This window comes from Rutidosis leptorrhynchoides, chromosome 8 (genome assembly GCF_046630445.1).
Source record: "Rutidosis leptorrhynchoides isolate AG116_Rl617_1_P2 chromosome 8, CSIRO_AGI_Rlap_v1, whole genome shotgun sequence".
NCBI lineage: Eukaryota > Viridiplantae > Streptophyta > Magnoliopsida > Asterales > Asteraceae > Rutidosis > Rutidosis leptorrhynchoides.
In genome coordinates this window covers 48,621,006-48,644,218 of record NC_092340.1, presented here as the reverse complement: position 1 = coordinate 48,644,218, position 23,213 = coordinate 48,621,006, and positions in this window count along the sequence as shown.

Below are 23,213 nucleotides of genomic sequence, written 5' to 3'. Positions count from 1 at the left end.
GCTGACATTAAAAGAAAAGATATAGAATTTGAAATTGGAGAAATGGTCATGCTTAAAGTTGCACATTGGAAAGGTGTTGTTCGATTTGGTAAACGAGGGAAATTAAATCCAAGGTATATTGGACCATTCAAGGTTATTGATCGTGTCGGACCAGTAGCTTACCGACTTGAGTTACTTCAACAACTCGCGGCTATACATAATACTTTCCATGTCTCGAATTTGAAGAAATGTTTTGCTAAAGAAGATCTCACTATTCCGTTAGACGAAATCCAAATCAACGAAAAACTTCAATTCATCGAAGAACCCGTCGAAATAATGGATCGTGAGGTTAAAAGACTTAAGCAAAACAAGATACCAATTGTTAAGGTTTGATGAAATGCTCGTAGAGGACCCGAGTTCACCTTGGAACGAGAAGATCAGATGAAAAAGAAATACATGCAAATTTATAAATGTTTTACGAAATAGACACAAGTAAATGAAACTACTTTATATGGGTGAATCCTAAAGATAGATCTATCGGGCCCAACAAGCCCCATTCTGGAATTTGAAATGCTTTAGTACTTCGAAATTATCATGTCCGATGGGTGTCCCGGAATGATGGGGATATTCTATATACATCTTGTTAATGTCGGTTACCAGGTGTTCACCGTATGCATGATTTTTATCTCTATGTATGGGATGTATTGAAATATGAAATCTTGTGGACTATTATTTCGATTGATAAATATATAGGTTAAACCTATAACTCACCAACATTTTTGTTGACGTTTAAAGCATGTTTATTCTCAGGTGATTATTAAGAGCTTCCGCTGTTGCATACTAAAATAAGGACAAGATTTGGAGTCCATGCTTGTATGATATTATGTAAAAACTACATTCAAGAAACTTATTTTTGATGTAATATATATTCTTATTGTAAACCATTATGTAATGGTCATGTGTAAACGGTATATTTTAGATTATCATTATTTGATAATCTACGTAATGCTTTTTAAACCTTTATCGATAAAATAAAGGTTATGGTTGTTTTAAAAATGAATGCAGTCTTTGAAAAACGTTTCATATAGAGGTCAAAACCTCGCGACGAAATCAATTAATAAGGAACGTTTATAATCAATATGAACGGGACATTTCAGACTCGATCACAACTCAAAGTATATATATTATTTGAGAATCAACCTCAACCCTGTATAGCTAACTCTATCATTACTGCATATAGAGTGTCTATGGTTATTCCAAATAATATATATAGATGCGTCGATATGATATGTCAAAACCTTGTATACGTGTCTCGATATTTAAAATGCCTAAATAACAGTATTTAAATGACAATAAATAAAGTGCGTAAAATAAATAACAGAAATTAAATGACGATAAATAAAATTGCGAGAATTAAAATTGCGATAATTAAATAGCGATAAATAAAATGTAATACGGAATTACCAGTTAGCTAGGAATAGTTAACTAGGATTTCGTTAGCGTGGTTTCTTAACAAATTTTCTCATAGTTAATTTGTTTGTTTCTAACAAATTTTATTTTATCAAATGTTTTCTTCATTATGCCACTCGTTGGATTCTGATAGGTCAAAATCCAAATATGAAATTGAAAGAAAATGGTTATTCTGCGGTAAACGGATACGTATATCTGTGGATGTAAGTAGGATAGTAAATGACTGTTGAATCAGATTCGAAGAATGTACAGTATAACATGTTAATACGAAAGAATTTTTAATTACAATCTTTATGAAAAAAATATATATACATATATATTTTCTTCAGATGTAATTATGGATTTAATGAGTCAATATGATATTAAACTCATTTGATTTACCGTTAGAACAAGAATATATAATTTCTAAAACATTAGAGATTACGTAATCGCCATGTTGAACGAAGATAAATGATGTAGAACGATACGTAGAACGATGATTATACTCAAGGTACAGAATGAGATGTTGAGGCATGGATTGTTGATGGTACTGGTGTTGTTACTGATGGTACTGTTGGTGCCGGTGGTGTTGCTGAAGCTGGTAAATTTTGCACCATATTCTCCAAATTGATTACTCGAGCGCGAAGTTTGTTGACTTCTTCTATTATTCCGGGATGATTGTCGGTCGGAACGAGCGGATGAATAAGGTTTAGAATTTTTAGATAGAATATAATCGTGGCGAGATACTCTGGAAATGTGTGTGAAAATGGTGTTTCGAATGAGTTCGCCGGTAAGTGCTTCAGGTTCTTCGCCAAGATTGCAAGTTAGTGGGTGGAAAGGATCGCCTTCTTCTCGTCTCCATCAGTTAAGTCAACTACGAACCCATCAGATGAATTGGGGATGGCTGATTGGTTGATTCATTCTGGTGACACTGCTTTCAGAGCTTAGGTGAAACTCCATATCGGAATAGCTATCGGAATCCGAGAAATACGAACTGGTTGAGGGATTCATCTCGTACGATTAGATGAAGGATTTTCGATAAGAAATAGATTATAGGATGTAGATTTGTACCCTGCAATACATAATTTACATATGCATATGTAATACAAATCCCATAAGTTACGGAGGAATCTACGGAAGCTGTCAGGCAAAGGTAACAATAATAGATACGCTAAGATATGAATTTATCCATACACTGTCTATGCAATAGAGGAAGTAAGACGTGTCTAGACTTTAAGGATGATAAGCAAATAATTTTCGACACTAAATGATAAGTAAAACTTTTGACATGCAGACACGGTCGAAGTCCAGACTCACTAATGCATCCTAACGACTTATCATTTAGACACACTAATGCAGACCTGGTTCGCTAAGACCACCGCTCTGATACCACATGTAAAGACCCGTCCTAATCTATAAGAACGAATACAATAACATTTGGTTACATCGCGAGGTACTTGACCTCTATATGATACATTTTACAAATATTGCATTCGTTTTTAAAAGACAAACTTTTATTACATCGAATGTTGACGGCATGCATACCATTTCATAATATATCCAACTATAATTGACTTAATAATAATCTTGATGAACTCAATGACACGAATGCAACATCTTTCGAAATATGTCATGAATGACTCCAAGTAATATCTCTAAAATGAGCAAATGCACAGCGGAAGATTTCTTTCATACCTGAGAATAAACATGCTTTAAAGTGTCAACCAAAAGGTTGGTGAGTTCATTAGTTTAACATAAATAATCATTTCCATCATTTTAATAGACCACAAGAATTTCATTTCCAGTTCTCATAAATATGCGTCCCATGCATAGAGACAAAAATCATTCATATGGTGAACACCTGGTAACCGACATTAACAAGATGCATATAAGAATATCCCCTATCATTCCGGGAAATCCTTCGGACATGATAAAAACAACATCGAAGTACTAAAGCATCTGCAACCATGGATGGGGTTCGTTAGGCCCAATAGATCTATCTTTAGGATTCGCGTCAATTAGTAGATCGGTTTACTAATTCTTAGGTTACCAAGCAAAAGGGGCATATTCGGCTTCGATCATTCACCTATATAATGTAGTTTCAATTACTTGTGTCTATTTCGTAAAACATTTATAAAAATTTCGCATGTATTCTTAGCCCAAAAATATAAAGGGTAAAAAGGCAAATGAAACTCACCATACTGTATTTTGTAGTAAAAATACATAGGACGACATTGAACAAGTATAGGGTTGGCTTCGATTTCACGAACCTATATTAATTGCATTTCTATTAAAACATATGATGGAAATATCATAATTTTATTTATTACTGTAATTTTATTTATATATATTTTATAGTTATATAAGATTTATACTAGATTTTATTTAAAAACATATATTTTATGTTATATCTTAAATTATATGTTTTATGTATTTATCTTGCATTTGTATTTAAAGTGATTAATATAGTTATATTAATATCTATATATATTTAGGATTATATATAAAAAGAAAATATACCTAATTTTTTGTATGTAAGTTTTCATATAATAACTGTTAATATGATTTAAATATAGTTATATAAAATATTAATATAGTTGTAGTATATGTATTAAGTATGTTTTATGTACAAAAATATTTATTTGTTTAAAATGATAGTTTTGATATTAATGATTTACTATTAATAATAATGATAACTTTATAAATTTTTTTTAATATTATTAATAATAATAATGATATTGTTAATAATGATATTTTTGTTTAATAATAATAATAATAAATATACTAGTAGCTACAAAAGTAATTACTAATACTAATATTAATGAAAATAACGATAACGTCAGTAATGATTCTTATTACAATTACTTTTGTTGATAATAACAATAATAATACTAACAATTTATAAAATGATAATAATAATAATATTTAAAATGATAATTTGCATTATGTTCATAATAATGATAATAATAATAATAATGATCATAACTTATAATAATAATAATAATAATAATAATAATAATAATAATAATAATAATAATAATAATAATAATAATAATAATAATAATAATAATAATAATAATAATAATAATAATAATAATAATAATACCTTATAAGCTTTTCCAAAAATAAGTGCTCCAAACCGGGATCGAACCCGAGACCTCCCGCTAACTAACTCAACACCCTAATCATTTGTACCAATTCACTTTTCTGTTTATATTACGAACCCAAATATAATTATCACGAATATTCTTGTTTTCCCTTTCCTTCTTCATCAGTAACAGGATCGACCAGGGACTACGATTATAGCAGTGGATTAAAAGTTTGATCCTAAACTTGGATCCGAATACTAATGACCATTTGGGTCTGTCTTGAATTAATCAAAGAAATAAATAATAAAAACAAATATCACAGAAATAGTTGTATCAGCTTGTTAACACCCACGAAGAACGCATGAATCGAAATTCAAAATCTAAAAAGTTTTAGATCATGACTCCTTCATGAGACCTGTTTCAAATCAATTTTAAAATGCTCGTGAGTTATCAATTGGATCTAAATCGTAACAGGTTACTCGAATTTGTTCACAAAAGAACCGTTTGACTTTTTGACATATAACTTTGACTCTTAAATTCTTGATCAATATGAAAAATTAACGATTGAAACTTTTCAGATACTTTGAATGAAAGATTTCTAACAATACTGCAATAATAGATTTTTAAATTTGATACTAAATCAGAGTTTTGGAAAAATTGCCAAGAACAGAGAATAACTTTTTTTATTTTATGGGTTTTTGGTTTTAAATTTCGATTTGTAGCAGGGTATATATTTATACAATGATAGATATCATATAATTGGAGCTTAATAAAGATAATTTGATCAATTTTTCTGCAATGACATATGATTTGGACAGGTAACGAAAGCTAGACAGGAAAATTCGATCAGGTGAATAAAATAAATAAATAAATAAATAGACATCTAATTTCAATTAAATCGTACGTTTGATACAGTTTAATGGTGAATTTAGTGATACAAACAAAATCAAATATAGTTTGATTGTGATGTAAAACAGTTTTAGGATCATATGAGTGATATACAGATTTTATCTATAATTATATTCATATAATTATTAGTATTTATATATATTTATCTATATCTATAATTATATACATAAATATTAGTATTTATATATATATTTATTTGTATGTATATTTATATATGTATAACTGTATTTTATATATGTGTATGTATTTATTTATCTATTTATTTATATTTGATTTTATATATATATATATATATATATATATATATATATATATATATATATATATATAATTTGTAAACTTTAATATTAATACTATTGATAATGTTATTAAAATACTAATACAATAAAAAAACTATTATTAAATAACAAAATATTGAGATTCTAATAATGATACATTTAATTATATTAGTAATAATAATATAATTACTTATATATTTCAAATTTTATATATATATATATTTATATCTCATATTAAAATTGATAATACAAATATTAATATCAATATTAACATTAGTAATAATAATGAAACTAATAATAATAATATCATTTATGTTCTAACTTGTAATATATGAACTTTACATTTCATTACCTATGTAATACTTATTTTACAAAATAACACATTTAAATTTTTAACAATTATATATATTTTATATATATTTCAATATAAAAATTAAATCATATATATATTTATATGTATTCATTTTAATAGTAACTTAATATTTTATTTATCATTTTACATTTTTAATTCCACTTGATTAAATTGTATTTTATTATTTTAAATTATTAAATAGATACCTTTGTTTATATTTATATATATATATATATATATATATATATATATATATATATATATATATATATATATATATATATATATACACTTATTTATGTATCTATATATATTTATTTGTAATTAATTGTTCGTGAATCGTTGGGAATGGTCAAAGGTCAAATGCATCAATGTAAACAGTTCTAAAATTTTTAAGACTCAATATTACAGACTTTGCTTATCGTCTCGAGTTCATATTCAGATTAAGTTTAAATTTGATCAGAAATTTTCGGGTCGTCACAGTTCGCATGGCAAAAGCACTGGAAACCCATGCGATCGCATGGGCCTTAGATTCAGGAAATATAATTATAAAAGGCCAATTTGCTCGACGAGTTTCACACATCTCTCTCTGCTCTTTATTATTATTATTATTATTATTATTATTATTATTATTATTATTATTATTATTATTATTATTATTATTATTATTATTATTATTATTATTAATCTTATAGTTGGGAGTATTATTATTAGTATTATTATACATAAAATATTATGACGAGGTTATGCCCAAACGATTTCAAAACAAGCTTTTAGAGCGGGATAGAGCTAATGAAATTATGGGTTATAGCTATGAAGGTTATGGGTATTACTTGGGGGTTATGATCATGAGTCAAAGGTCAACCTAGCATTTATCATTTTCATTGTGTCTACATACTTTCCTGCAATATTGAATCACAATATTGATACGTGAGCATTCATATCTTATCTTTTATATATTAAATAGTGTATCCATGTCTAGTGCTCGAGTATATATGTTTATGCATGCTTGTATGCTAAATTTCATCGTTATATAGTTTTATGATGAATCACGAATTAAATACATATACTACCGATATAAAGTATATGATGTGCATTTGTTGGAAAGCTGTCGAAAAATTAATAACTTTTCATTTAGAAATCGCGCGATTTCGATGAACGGATTAAAAGATATGGTCAACTGAACTATGTTTGACGTTAATTGAAATTGTGTTTGAAACTGTAAATTAATATTTAAATAACTTGTCTATGAGATTTATAAATTAGATTTTTAGATATTACTAATCGAGTAAATGAATTTCTATATAAGGCACAGCTCGTTTTGTTGAACAATTGTCAAAGTTGACTGTCATATCATGTTTTAAAGCTTTATAAACACTATAATCTGATTCTACAAGTATTGGAAAACTATGTGAAATAATAAAATATTTTCGATTGCCATGATAATTCAAATATAATATAGCTCCTGAAATAAATAATATTTTGAGTTTGATAAACTATAAATTCTTTCAATTATCAAGACTTATACTATGTTAATAAACATGTATAGATTTAAAGATCATATTGGGTCAGTTTGACTTTTGAGATGACTTTTGTTAACTTTTGCATGTCGGTCTCGAGCATTAGGATTGTGATACACTATGACCTGGCCTAGCTTGTTAGACATTTATTGACCAATATATGTTCTCTAGGTTGAGATCTATGGTTACTTTGCATTCCGAGTTTCGGTCACATTTCGGTGAATGAATTTATGTGCTGCTAAGGTGAGTTTCATTTGCTCCCTTTTTAATTGCTTTTGCAATCTATATTTTTGGGCTGAGAATACATGCACTTTATTTTAAATGCAATGGATACAAGTACATACTAAATTCTACACCAAGTTTGAACCGAAAATCCCTTAGCTTTGGTAACTAGTAACTGTCGTTTATAAGAACTGGTGGGCGCAAATAGTGGTATATGGATCCATAGGGCTTGACATCCCCGTCTCTTCCAGGTATAGAAACCCTAGCCTGAACTATAAAACAGACATATACTATTTGAGTTTAGTATACGTTGGTTTGCGTGTATTGTACATGTTGGTTGCATGTATGTTAAAACAGGGGTACTTATTATATATACGTTAAGCTTGGTTATCAGGGTACTCAATTTCGTAGAATATTTTGATAAACGTTTTGGATGAAACAACTGAAATCTTGTGATCTACCCTTATATACAGATTATGCGCAACATTAAAACTATGAACTCACCAACCTTTGTATTGACACTTTTAAGCATGTTTATTCTCAGGTTCCTAGAAGTCTTCCGCTGTTTGCTTATACGTTATACAAGCTATGTGAATGGAGTCATACATGCTTTATTCGAGAAAACTTTGCATTCACAAAATCATCACCATGTATCTTATTTTAACTGCATTGTCAACCGACGTAGTATTGTAAACTATTATTTACGGTGATTGTCTATATGTAGAAATCATCAGATGTCAAAAACCTTAGAATTAGATATTCATTTATGGTGTGCCTTTTTAAAAGAATGCAATATTTACAAAACGTATCATGTAGAGGTCAGTACCTCACTGTGAAATCGATGAATGATGTATTCGTCCAAATGGATTTGGACGGGCCATCGCACGTTGCGAGATATCCTAGCAATGAATGTAAAAATGGTGTTTCGAACAGGTTCGCCGGTAAGTACTTCAGGTTCTTAGCCAAGAGGTGAATTTTGTTGATGGAAAGGATCGCTTTCTTCTCGTCTTCATTGACTAAGTCGACTACTTACTCATCCCCAATTCATCCAGAATTGATGATGACTGATTTGTTGATTCATTCCGGTTATACTGCTTTCGGAGCTCGAGTGGAAATCCATATCGGAATAGCTGTCGAAATCCGAGGAATTTGAATTAGTTGCGAGTTTCATCTTGCACTGTCAGATAGAGTATTTTTGATAGGAATTAGAATATAGGATTTAGTTTGGTATGCTTCAATACATAACTTACATATGTATATACAATACCAAAATCCCATAAGTCACGGAGGAATCTTCGGAAGCTGTCAGACAAAGTTTAAAGTAACAGATATGCTAAGATATGAATTTGTCTATACACTATCTATGCAATCAATACAGTAAGGCGTGTCTAGACTTAGGAATGATAAACAGGAAATTTTCCACTAGGAATGATAAACAAAACTTATAATATGCAGCTAAGGTCGAAGTCCATAATCACTAATGCATCCTAACGACTATTAGTTAGACACACTAATGCAAGACTTGGTTCGCTAAGACCACCGCTCTGATACCACATGTAGCGACCCATCCAAATCCACCTGGACGAACACTTCAACATTTGGTCCCATTGCGAGGTACTGTCATAATATGCCATGAACGACTCCAAGTAATATCTTTAAAATGAGCAAATGCACAGCGGAAGATTTCTTTAATACCTGAAAATAAACATGCTTAAAAGTGTCAACCAAAAGGTTGGTGAGTTCATAGGTTTATCATAAACAATCGTTTCAATAATTTCAATAGACCACAAAATTTCATTTTCGATTTTAAAACACTCGCAAGTGTATAAAATCCATTCGTATGATGAACACGTGGTAACCGATATTAACTTTAATGCATATAGAATATCCCCTGCATACTCGCAAGTATGCCATATACTGGCAATCGCAATCACCATTTAAATCGAAGTACTAAAGCAGTTCAAATTCTCTGACTGTGGCTGGTCAGTGCCCATAGATCTATCTTTAGGATTCGCGTCAATTAGGGTGTCTGTTCCCTAATTCTTAGGCTACCAAGCTAAAAGGGGCGATATTCGGTTTAATAATCCAACATACAATGTAGTTTTAAGTACTTGTGTCTATTTCGTCAAACATTTATAAAAACAGCGCATGTGTTGTCAGTCTCAAAAATATATATTGCAAAAGCATTTAAAAAGGGAGCAAATGAAACTTACAATACGATATTTTGTAGTAAAAATATGCATACGACAGAACTGAACAATGCAGGGTTGGCCTCGGATTCACGAACCTATATCATTAATATATATCAACACATATAATTGTAATCGAACAAATTTATATATATATATATATATATATATATATATATATATATATATATATATATATATATATATATATATATATATATATATATATATATATATATATATATATATATATATATATATTAGTGATAACATTTTTATATTAATAACTTATAGGTTTCATTATTTAATTAAATATATTCAGTTTATATTTTTTTTAAATAAATAAAGATATTAATGTAGTTAAGTTATAGTTATTAAATATATTTTTATATGATGATCATTTATTTATTAAATTAATAATAGTAATAATACTAGATTAAGGATAATAATGATGATAGTAATAATAGTAATAATAATAATAAAAATGTTAATTTTTTAAATGATAATTTTAATAAAGATAATAACTTTAATAATAATGATAAGTTTACTAAAAATGATGTTTTTGATAATAATGATAAAATGATAGTTTTACTAATAATAATTCTTTTAATAATAATATAGTCGTAATAATAATAATAATGATACTAGTAGTAAAAAAATGATAATAATAATAATAATAATAATAATAATAATAATAATAATAATAATAATAATAATAATAATAATAATAATAATAATAATAATAATAATAATAATATAGTTGTAATACTAATAATTTCTAATAATAACAATACTAATAATGATAATCATATGAATATTAATAATGATAATATTAATAATAATAATAATAATAATAATAATAATAATAATAATAATAATAATAATAATAATAATAATAATAATAATGTTAGTAAAAATAATATTAATAATTGTAATATCATACCATCATCATCCTCATTTTAATATCATCATCATCTTTAACATCATTATTTAAACCGTTTTCATTTCGATCACCATCATAATCTTATTTCTAATCATCATCATAATCTTATCATTCATCATCGTTATCTTCATTTAATATAAACCGTTACCATCATCATTATCGTTTAACCTCTGTATCATCCTATAAACTTAATACTAATATCATTATAACATTTACAAAGATCGCCTCTTATCATTATTCTTATTAGTTAATTTCATCATCTTTAATATTATATTCATCTTTTTATAAATTCATTCTTAATAATGATCATAAATAATAATAATAATAATAATAATAATAATAATAATAATAATAATAATAATAATAATAATAATAATAATAATAATAATAATAATAATAATAATAATAATAATAATAATAATAATAATAATAATAATAATAATAAGAATATTAATAATACTCCGTAATATTTATACCTTAAGATAAATAAGGTGACTGATTTGTTTCAACTCATGATTATCTCGGCCTAACATCAATTACAAGCCCTATGTGTAGAAGCCCAACAATCTAATTCAATTTAATTGATCCATTAGCATTAACCTAATAACAGGTTTATTAATACGGAGTATAGTCGTAACAGGAACCAAAATCATTTTACAGATGGTTTTTCAGTGTTGGTACTTGGTAATCGACAGTTCCAATATCAAGGAGGAAATAGCAGTAGCCACCTTTAGAGGTAACACTTAAAAAAAAAGGGGGAAAGATGAATAGTAAAGTGGGCCAATGGGAGCCCTTCAATCCGGGCGCAAATAGTGATATGGTAATTAAATGACTGTTAGTATTAAGTTAAATAATTAAATATCCATTTAATAATAAGTTTTTTTTTTTTGCAAAAAAGATCTATATTAATTAAGTCTTCATCGGAAAGATAAAGGAAAACAACATATTACATTAAAAGAGGCTTTTGAGCCTAAAGAAATGAAAGAAATTGAAAGAACATCGAGAAAACGTAAAAAAAACACTAAATGGGTCACGATGCCTAAATAATTGGACTTAAAAGCCCACATTAAACAGGCTCACTTGAAAGCATTGAATGAACACCTGGACTTGAATGCAGGCCCAACTGATCTTGAAAGCAGGCCCAACGAATAATGGGGTCAAGGGCCCAACGAATAATTTGGTTATTTCAAGGTTTTTCGATGAATCAACGTAGAGTAACAGGTCATTATGTTCTCTTTTTGATGTTGATCTTTTTAGGACCACCACTTATAAATTGATATTAAGAAATGGTGAGCGAGAGGCAGTATCTCAAACAATGTGGGTGCTTTATTATAAATGATGTTAATAGATGATGTTAATGATTCCCAAATTTCTTAAAATTTGATGGGCTTTTTTTACCTGATGCACTTTGTTATTTTGAGAGTAAGGAGTAAGAAGGGATTAAAAGTACTTATTTGTGATAAACATATGAATGTTAGTATTACTGCAACCAGTTTAGTTTACAAATAAGTCTTACAAAGGTTATGATAACAATTAATACTTTCACCAGGTATGCTAACTTTCACTTTATGCTGAACACCCTTTTGTTATAATTGGTTTAGATTTCTTAATACAATTCATGTTCTTTTGAAGGGAATGCTATTACCATTTAACCAATAACCATATATGATATTTGCTGAAAGCAACATTATAATCAAATGAGATAATTGACTTTTCCTCTGTAACGTTATATGTTCAGCAGTTCCACTACTTGAAAGGATGCCACTTGATTGCCAGTAAATGGATATTAGCAACCAAACAAACAGAAAGACTACACAACTATGAAGTATTGTTCCACCTCTGTAAACGTAGGTCTTATTATTAAGGTTTTAGATTATAAAACATAATGCACGTTCTTATGTTTATACAATTTCTATGCATGTTAAGAATTTGAATTTTGTTCGAATTGAATATGCCCATTTGATATTTGATCCCCACGTTTAAAAAAGAGTGGTGTTAATGATTGGATCATGAACCATACCCAAGTTACAATGGTTTTTAACCAATCCCGTGAATTCACGGGTCACTAAACTAGTAAACATCTAATCTAAGGTTAAATAATTAAGTAAATAACAAAGTTTAATCACCCATATGTTTTGTAAGTCAAAAAGGTAAGATATTAATTAATTTTTTATCTAAAAGATAAAGTGGCATAAATACTAACAATAATATGCTTCCACCACTTGTACTATAGGCTTAAACACAAGTACACCAACATTTATTTATCATAATTCATAATTCATAATTCTAATTAGAGTAAACGGTGGTGCAACCCCATTGGCTAATCCTTCATCTTAGCACTGTTGAAACCGATTATGTAATCTGGATTTTTGTAACCCGATTTTCCCCTACACGCCGTACGCTTACATATTACATTTACATATATGCATAGCATAACAAATGGAAATCCAATAATTTAATACCCAATTTAATTTAATAGCCTTTCAACTTAATAACTTATTATTAAATGTGAATCTTTGTTTGAACCTAGTGTTTGGAACATGTTGTTTGATTGAGACTGAATTAGGGAAAGAGGGTTGAAATTTTGGAACAGAAGGTGGGTTTGAAAGTGGGGTAATGAGGGTAATCAGGGTTTTAAGGCTTCGTCGATTTGTCAATTGAGAGAAGATGATTATTTCAAACAATTAACGTTGTCGGAGGATTAAATTCATCAAATTTATCTCATAAGGGGTTTGTCGATTTGTTGCAGTTTAATTCAATTCAAGAACTCTCCCTCTTTCAAGCAATCGATTTTGAAGTTGTACCAACATTCATATGTTTATCACAAATAAGTACTTTTAATCCCTTCTTACTCCTTACTCTCAAAATAACAAAGTGCATCGGGTAAAAAAAGCCCATCAAATTTTAAGAAATTTGGGAATCATTAACATCATCTATTAACATCATTTATAATAAAGCACCCACATTGTTTGAGATACTGCCTCTCGCTCACCATTTCTTAATATCAATTTATAAGTGGTGGTCCTAAAAAGATCAACATCAAAAAGAGAACATAATGACCTGTTACTCTACGTTGATTCATCGAAAAACCTTGAAATAACCAAATATAACTAACAATCAAGCAAAAAATTCCTAAAATAACTAAATCAAAAGAAGACATCTATGATTAACACCTCTTGATTCTTAGTGAAACTGATGCATAATTTAAACAACCTTCTTCCCTACAATAGAAAGTCTAAGGCTGCAAAGCATCACTTTCAGCGTTTCTTTGGGTTAAATGTTAATGAGGACAACCAATTGCATTCTAAGACATACATTCTATCTTTATTTTGTCTGTGAAATTGAAATCCCAAAAGGCTGGGGTGAATTCATCATGAGAATAGAAACAAATAAACCACGTGATTTTAAAGAAAAACTAATGGTACATGATTCTATAAACCAAAAAGGTGACATATGTGAATTTTTAAGCAAAAAATAGAAGCAAATAAACCTTGTGATTAACATTTAAAGCATACTGTTCTTAAGTTGTGCCTACTAAACCCATGTTCATATGTCAAGTTAACAAATAATGAAAAATAAAATTGTTGACCCGAAAGAAATGCTTCAAATATATAAACCACATAGAACACTAAATCCATGTTCTGAAGTTGATGTATGCATCCATATTTTCAAAAACCTATAATTTGGAAAAGTATAAGGTGGTGAAACTAAAATATTACTTGTTATGTGTACCGAACTTCCATGGACCTAAAAGTGAAGCAAATCAAACACACACAAAACCTTTAACACGTGATAGATAATACTACATTATAAACAAAAAAATAGGCTAGGATTTTGATGAAACATGTGATACGTGACAATTTATGAGATAATCACCTCTCTAAGCATCTTCATTTGGGTAATTAGAACAAAATTGTTAGAACCTTCTTAATCCATATTAAAATCACGAACATTCAAGGAATTTCAAATTCAACAACCTACATATAAAAGGAAAAAAACAACTTGATATTAGAGTCCTAGTGAAACTGATGCATAATTTAAACAACCTTCTTCCCTACAATAGAAAGTCTAAGGCTGCAAAGCATCACTTTCAGCGTTTCTTTGGGTTAAATGTTAATGAGGACAACCAATTGCATTCTAGGACGTACATTCTATCTTTATTTTGTCTGTGAAATTGAAATCCCAAAAGGCTGGGGTGAATTCATCATGAGAATAGAAACAAATAAACCACGTGATTTTAAAGAAAAACTAATGGTACATGGTTCTATAAACCAAAAAGGTGACATATGTGCATTTTTAAGCAAAAAATAGAAGCAAATAAACCTTGTGATTAACATTTAAAGCATACTGTTCTTAAGTTGTGCCTACTAAACCCATGTTCATATGCCAAGTTAACAAATAATGAAAAATAAAATTGTTGACCCGAAAGAAATGCTTCACATAGAACACTAAATCCATGTTCTGAAGTTGATGTATGCATCCATATTTTCAAAAACCTATAATTTGGAAAAGTATAAGGTGGTGAAACTAAAATATTACTTGTTATGTGTACCGAACTGCCATGGACCTAAAAGTGAAGCAAATCAAACACACACAAAACCTTTAACACGTGATAGATAATACTACATTATAAACAAAAAAAAAGGCTAGGATTTTGATGAAACATGTGATACGTGACAATTTATGAGATAATCACCTCTCTGAGCATCTTCATTTGGGTAATTAGAACAAAATTGTTAGAACCTTCTTAATCCATATTAAAATCACGAACATTCAAGGAATTTCAAATTCAACAACCTACATATAAAAGGAAAAAAAACAACTTGATATTAGAGTCCTAGTGAAACTGATGCATAATTTAAACAACCTTCTTCCCTACAATAGAAAGTCTAAGGCTGCAAAGCATCACTTTCAGCATTTCTTTGGGTTAAATGTTAATGAGGACAACCAATTGCATTCTAGGATGTACATTCTATCTTTATTTTGTCTGTGAAATTGAAATCCCAAAAGGCTGGGGTGAATTCATCGTGAGAATAGAAACAAATAAACCACGTGATTTTAAAGAAAAACTAATGGTACATGATTCTATAAACCACAAAGGTGACATATGTGCATTTTTAAGCAAAAAATAGAAGCAAATAAACCTTGTGATTAACATTTAAAGCATACTGTTCTTAAGTTGTGCCTACTAAACCCATGTTCATATGCCAAGTTAACAAATAATGAAAAATAAAATTGTTGACCCGAAAGAAATGCTTCAAATATATAAACCACATAGAACACTAAATCCATGTTCTGAAGTTGATGTATGCATCCATATTTTCAAAAACCTATAATTTGGAAAAGTATAAGGTGGTGAAACTAAAATATTACTTGTTATGTGTACCGAACTGCCATGGACCTAAAAGTGAAGCAAATCAAACACACACAAAACCTTTAACACGTGATAGATAATACTACATTATAAACAAAAAAAGGCTAGGATTTTGATGAAACATGTGATACGTGACAATTTATGAGATAATCACCTCTCTGAGCATCTTCATTTGGGTAATTAGAACAAAATTGTTAGAACCTTCTTAATCCATATTAAAATCACGAACATTCAAGGAATTTCAAATTCAACAACCTACATATAAAAGGAAAAAAAACAACTTGATATTAGAGTCCTAGTGAAACTGATGCATAATTTAAACAACCTTCTTCCCTACAATAGAAAGTCTAAGGCTGCAAAGCATCACTTTCAGCGTTTCTTTGGGTTAAATGTTAATGAGGACAACCAATTGCATTCTAGGACGTACATTCTATCTTTATTTTGTCTGTGAAATTGAAATCCCAAAAGGCTGTGGTGAATTCATCATGAGAATAGAAACAAATAAACCACGTGATTTTAAAGAAAAACTAATGGTACATGATTCTATAAACCAAAAAGGTGACATATGTGCATTTTTAAGCAAAAAATAGAAGCAAATAAACCTTGTGATTAACATTTAAAGCATACTGTTCTTAAGTTGTGCCTACTAAACCCATGTTCATATGCCAAGTTAACAAATAATGAAAAATAAAATTGTTGACCCGAAAGAAATGCTTCAAATATATAAACCACATAGAACACTAAATCCATGTTCTGAAGTTGATGTATGCATCCATATTTTCAAAAACCTATAATTTGGAAAAGTATAAGGTGGTGAAACTAAAATATTACTTGTTATGTGTACCGAACTGCCATGGACCTAAAAGTGAAGCAAATCAAACACACACAAAACCTTTAACACGTGATAGATAATACTACATTATAAACAAAAAAAAGGCTAGGATTTTGATGAAACATGTGATACGTGACAATTTATGAGATAATCACCTCTCTGAGCATCTTCATTTGGGTAATTAGAACAAAATTGTTAGAACCTTCTTAATCCATATTAAAATCACGAACATTCAAGGAATTTCAAATTCAACAACCTACATATAAAAGGAAAAAAACAACTTGATATTAGAGTCCATTCAAACTTTATCATCATTCAGACGCTAGATCGTAGATACCTTAAGACACATATTCCTAGTCCACCTAACATGTTCATAGCATATCCAAATACACACACAAACACACAACTATAGAACCATCAGATAGCAAATCTTATACTTCAAGTTTAAAACTCAAGAACCTTCAATTCCATCCAAAAAAATTCAAAAATCAGATAGCTACTCTTTAAATTGGGAGACAATAAGACATATATAAATCTGTAAAGGTGAAATCGATGAAGATTAAAGCAATGGATCAACAAAATAATAATGTAAATTACCTGAAAGTCCTCCTGATGGAGATCAAAGAGAAGATGGAGAAAAAAATGAGAATGAAAAAAACTAATATGACAGAACTAATATCCACTGTACAGATTTTGAATTATGAATTATGAATTATAGAAAAAAATGATTTACAGTAAAAAAGATTAGAGATTCTCAAAATAATACTCCGTAAAAAGATTTGAGTATTGGAAAACGAACATACTCAACCAATTAGGCTAGATGGGCGGTAGCAATTATCGAGAAAGGACTTACAAATTACAAATCAAAAGGTTAAAATATTAAATTTCAAGAAGACTTTTCTTATTTTTATTAATTTTTAAATTTAAATATTACATCATCAAATTGACATGTTACAACTTTTAAAACATATGTTACAACCCTATAAAACATATGATGACCTCAGCATTAACTCCCTTTTATTAGATAAGATAGATGTTAGTAAGTGTTTTTGGTTAAATTTTCACCAAACTACCAAGCTTTATCATTATCATTTTTATTATTCATTATTATAAATTGATAATAGCTAATCAATTCCACTTTGAATAAAAAGGGAATATTAGTGATAAGATGAAATGATTACACTAGGGTTTGACTTGACTCGATTAGTATTCATATCTTTTTTTTTAATGGCGGTTAGAGGTATCGACAGGATTCAAACATGATGTTGGAATCCACCCACTCGATGATTTCTTTAGACGAACCATTACAGTCCTACCGCTCTTCAGTGAGAAACTTTTACGACGAATCCATACGGGCATTACGTGTGATAAAACCTCTTCGGTGAGAGGCTTAAACACATACGTTCAAAACCTCCGAGGCCCATGAAATGTGATGATTAACTTATTATTATCGTATTCAAAGACAATATAAATTAAATGTAAAAGGGCTATAAGAGCTTAAGATAATTATATTTTTTTTTGAAAAGCAAGAATATATTAACACAAGCCCGCTAAGGGAGGGAAACCCGTACAAAAGGGATCAAGACCAATAAAAACAACAACGAAGCGCTAGTTGCGGAGGAGGCAACTACAAAACAATTACACTACACAATACAAGACCATGGATTCGAGATCCAACCTAGCCAATCCAAACTATGACTCTTCATGCGAGTAGAAATCCATTCAAAAGATCTAAGTTGGATTTCCAACAAAACCGACGGACCACACCAAGAAGAGCTTGAAAACACCTTTTGATTGCAATTCTTCCAAATTAGGTAGCCGCACGTCCACTCAACGGATTGCCAAATACTTGACCAAAGCGGGGATAGAGAGCGAATGCATTTGCCTCTAAACAATTCACTAATACTCAAGTTTGAAACTGCCCCTAGGCCCCACCATTTATTAACACGAACCCAAATGTCCATCGCATAACGACAAAAGATTAACGAGTGCTCAATAGATTCAACATTATCATCACACAAAGGGCATCTAACGGAATCCAAGTCAATACCTCTTTTTTCAAGTTCGGTACGAACCGGGAGCCGTCTTTTTAGTGCTCTCCATATGAAGATCGCGACTTTAAATGGAACCAAATTATTCTTCAAAAATTCTTCATTATTCGCGTACAACTCGTAGTTGAGAATCCTTTCATCTATAATACTTGTTAGCCTTCTTGTAGAGAATAAACCATTACCCGCTAGGCTCCACATCCACAAATCCTTGGCCTTATCTTGCTTCACATAATTATTAAGTAGTGCCATAAGGGAGTCGAGATCATTGATGGCCCGACCCGAAATGCTTCGTTTCCACCGAAAGTTGCAAGTAAAACTATGATCAATCCACGTAACCCGGTCTTGAACTCTTGCCTTCGAATCTTCATCCAAATGAAATAACCTCGAGAATTTGAGCTTTAAAGGCACGTCACTAAGCCATGAGTCATTCCAAAAATCCGTGTCCGCACCGTCACCAATTACCTTTATAAAAGAGGAAGTAAAGTTTGTGTCCAATTTCTCGATCATGGAACCTGCACGTAAAATATTGGACCAAACACTACCCACTCCTACCGATCCGGAGGGACCCGTAGGAGGAAGTAGCCCGTTAGTACCATAAATGCTCCTAATAATCGTAACCCAAAGTGCTTTCGGCTCGGTCTTGGCCCGCCAAAACCACTTTCCCAAAAGATCAAGATTTTTCCCCCGTAAAGACCCAATATTAAGACCCCCGTAATCATAAGGAAGTAAACACTCATCCCATTTCACCCAAGACAATTTTGAGTTATCGCCTGTGATGACCCGGGAATTTTCGACTAAATTTAAACTTAATCTTTATATGATTTCGATACGATAAGCAGAGTATGTAATGTTGAGTCTAGAAAATTTTGAAATGATGTTCATATATTCAATTGACCTTCGACTGCTCTCGATGATTCACGAACAATTAATTGTAAATAGATATGTGTATAAGTATATATAAATAATAATTTGAAATATAATTTGAAGTATTATATGTTGTTGTTATTAAAGATTAATAAAATAAAAATAAGATATTATAATTATTATTTAAAATATATCTCTATATATAAATAATGTATATTAAAAGTAAATATTAAATGATTGTACTACTCGTTTGATGTTTCGATTGATAGTAAACAAGGTATATATAAATACATATATGATTTCTATACATAAATATTATCATATGTATAATGTAGTATATATTAAAATGTATGAAAATCTAACACTCAAAATAAGTTACTATATATAATCATTAAATATTATATGATTAATAAAATATAATAGTAATATATTAAATTTAATTACAAACTAAAAATATAGTTGTTATAAGGATATAATTATTATTACTTTCATTAGTAGTATCAATATTAAAATTAATATTAATATTAGAATCAGTAATATCAATAGTATTATTTTCAATACATAACATATAGATATGAACATTTGATATATAATTTGTTATAGCTACTAATATTATTATTATCATTAATAATATTAGTATTATTATAATTATTAATATTATTGTTATAAATTATATAGTTATTATTAGCATTATTATTAATAATAATCTTATTATTATTACCATTATATTATCATAAATTTTATTATTAGCAATTATAATATTAGGTGTATTATTATTGTTATATGTATTAATCAATAAGATTAGATAGTAAATATAAAAACTGGTATATAGATATAGCTATGTATAAATAATATAAACTCAGATAAATACAAATATACATATAGTTATTAAAGATTTATTTATGTTATATAACCCTGTTTCATACACGTATTTTTCTTTCAATTATCAGATCCATTATTTTCTCTATCTGATTTCTTTCTCTCCTGTCTTCTTGTTCTCACCTGTGACCTAAAGCTGTCGACTACCATGAAAGCTAGAAGACAATATCGATCAATTTATTTCTACTGCAATCAATCAACTACCCATATAACTTTATCCTACTGCTATTCGATGAATCAAAGACAGGAAAATTAAAAATATAGTTCTAAACCTCTGTACGTTCATTTTTTTTTTACCATTTTTTCAGATTGAACCAATTTTCAAAAGGTAAAGATTCAAAGTTGCTAGGAATCATTATTATAAACTATCTGTAATGTTTCAGAGTTCAATTTTCAGTATCGATTTCTAATTTCAAGGTCAAAGTTACTTCATAAAAAGTCAACTGTTTTTTGAAGATCAAATTGGAGTTTAATAAATCGATTCTGTTGAAATTAAGGATTTCTAAAGTTTCTAAGGATCAATTGGAACACAATTCATATTGTAAATATTTTCTAAAATGACCTAGAACTCGAAATCAATTCCAATGTTCTTCAACTTCTTCAGCGACAGTCGCTGTTATTTTTTTTTTATATATACTTTTTTTGCTGTTAATTAAGAACCCCAAAACAGGTCGATTCTAATTCAGTTTCGAGACTTAATTCGAGTTTGTAATTTACGAATTTGTTTGAGTTTTACTTTATTTATTTATTTTTTTTCTTTCTTCGCGTACAGCTTTTTCTGTTTCTTTTCTTTTAAATATTTTTTTTGTAGTTGTTTGTATCTGTTAATTAAAATTATAATTTTACGTTTCCATTTCAATATTAAATCAAACGATATTTGGTGTTATGGATTGATTTGGTTATGGGTGTCTGGTCATTGAATAAACCAAGAAGAAGAGAAGCAGAGAAAATAGATTAATTATAGATAGGCTTGTATTAAAGCAGATAAACAGAAATGGCAGAGTGGTTAAGGAGGTATTCGGGTGAACGACAGGTCTTGGGTTCGAGTCTCGGCTCGAACGTTTTATTGTTATTTTTAGCCTTTGAAGGTAGTTCCTATTATCAATTCATTATTATTGTTATTATCAAGATTATTATTATTATTGTCATTATTATTATTAATTATTTTATTTTTGCTAGTATTATAATTATTATTAGTATTATACTAATTATTATTATCACCATAGTTATAAGTATTATGACTATTATGATTATTACTATTATTAATATTAATGTTAATATTAGTTATTATTATTATTATTATCAATATTACTAATAAAAGTTACCATTTATTATTACTAACACAATTAAGAATTACAATATTGTTTTCATTATTATTAATATTAATATTATTATTGTCACTAGTATTATTATTAAGTAATATTATTAATGTTATTATCATTTGCATTATTATAAGTAATATTAACATTATCAATCGTACGATTTTAGTATTATTATAAATATTATGATTAAGATTAATATAGGTAACCTTATTATAAAAATGATACAATTTATTAGTACTTTCATAAATATTAGTATTATTATCTTTTTATATTTAGTAGAGTTATTATTATTAACATAAATATATTATTAATGTTATTATCATTATTTATTTTTTTACTAATATTAACTTAGTATATTAGAACTACTGTTTTGATAAACAAATTAAATACATACATAAATATATATATATATATATATTTAACACGTATAACATAACAAAACTTAATATCATTATATATATATATATATATATATATATATATATATATATATATATATATATATATATATATATATATATATATATATACCAAATGAACATATAAAACATATAAATATTATTAACATAAAGATGATATAACTAATACTTTTATATATATACATATATATATGTGTTCAATTACAAATATGAATATTAATAAATATACAAATGTTTTAGGTTCGTGAATCCGAGGCCTACCCTGCATTGTTTACTTGTTCAATGTCGTTCTATATATTTTTACTACAAAATATAGTATGGTGAGTTTCATTTGCCTTTTTACCCTTTATATTTTTGGGCTGAGAATACATGCGCTGCGTTTATAACTGTTTTACGAAATATACACGAGTAAATAAAACTACATTCTATGGCTGGATTATTAAACCGAATATGCCCCTTTTTAGTCTAGTAATCTAAGAATTAGGGAACAGACATCCTAATTGACGCGAATCCTAAAGATAGATCTATCGGTCCCAACAAGC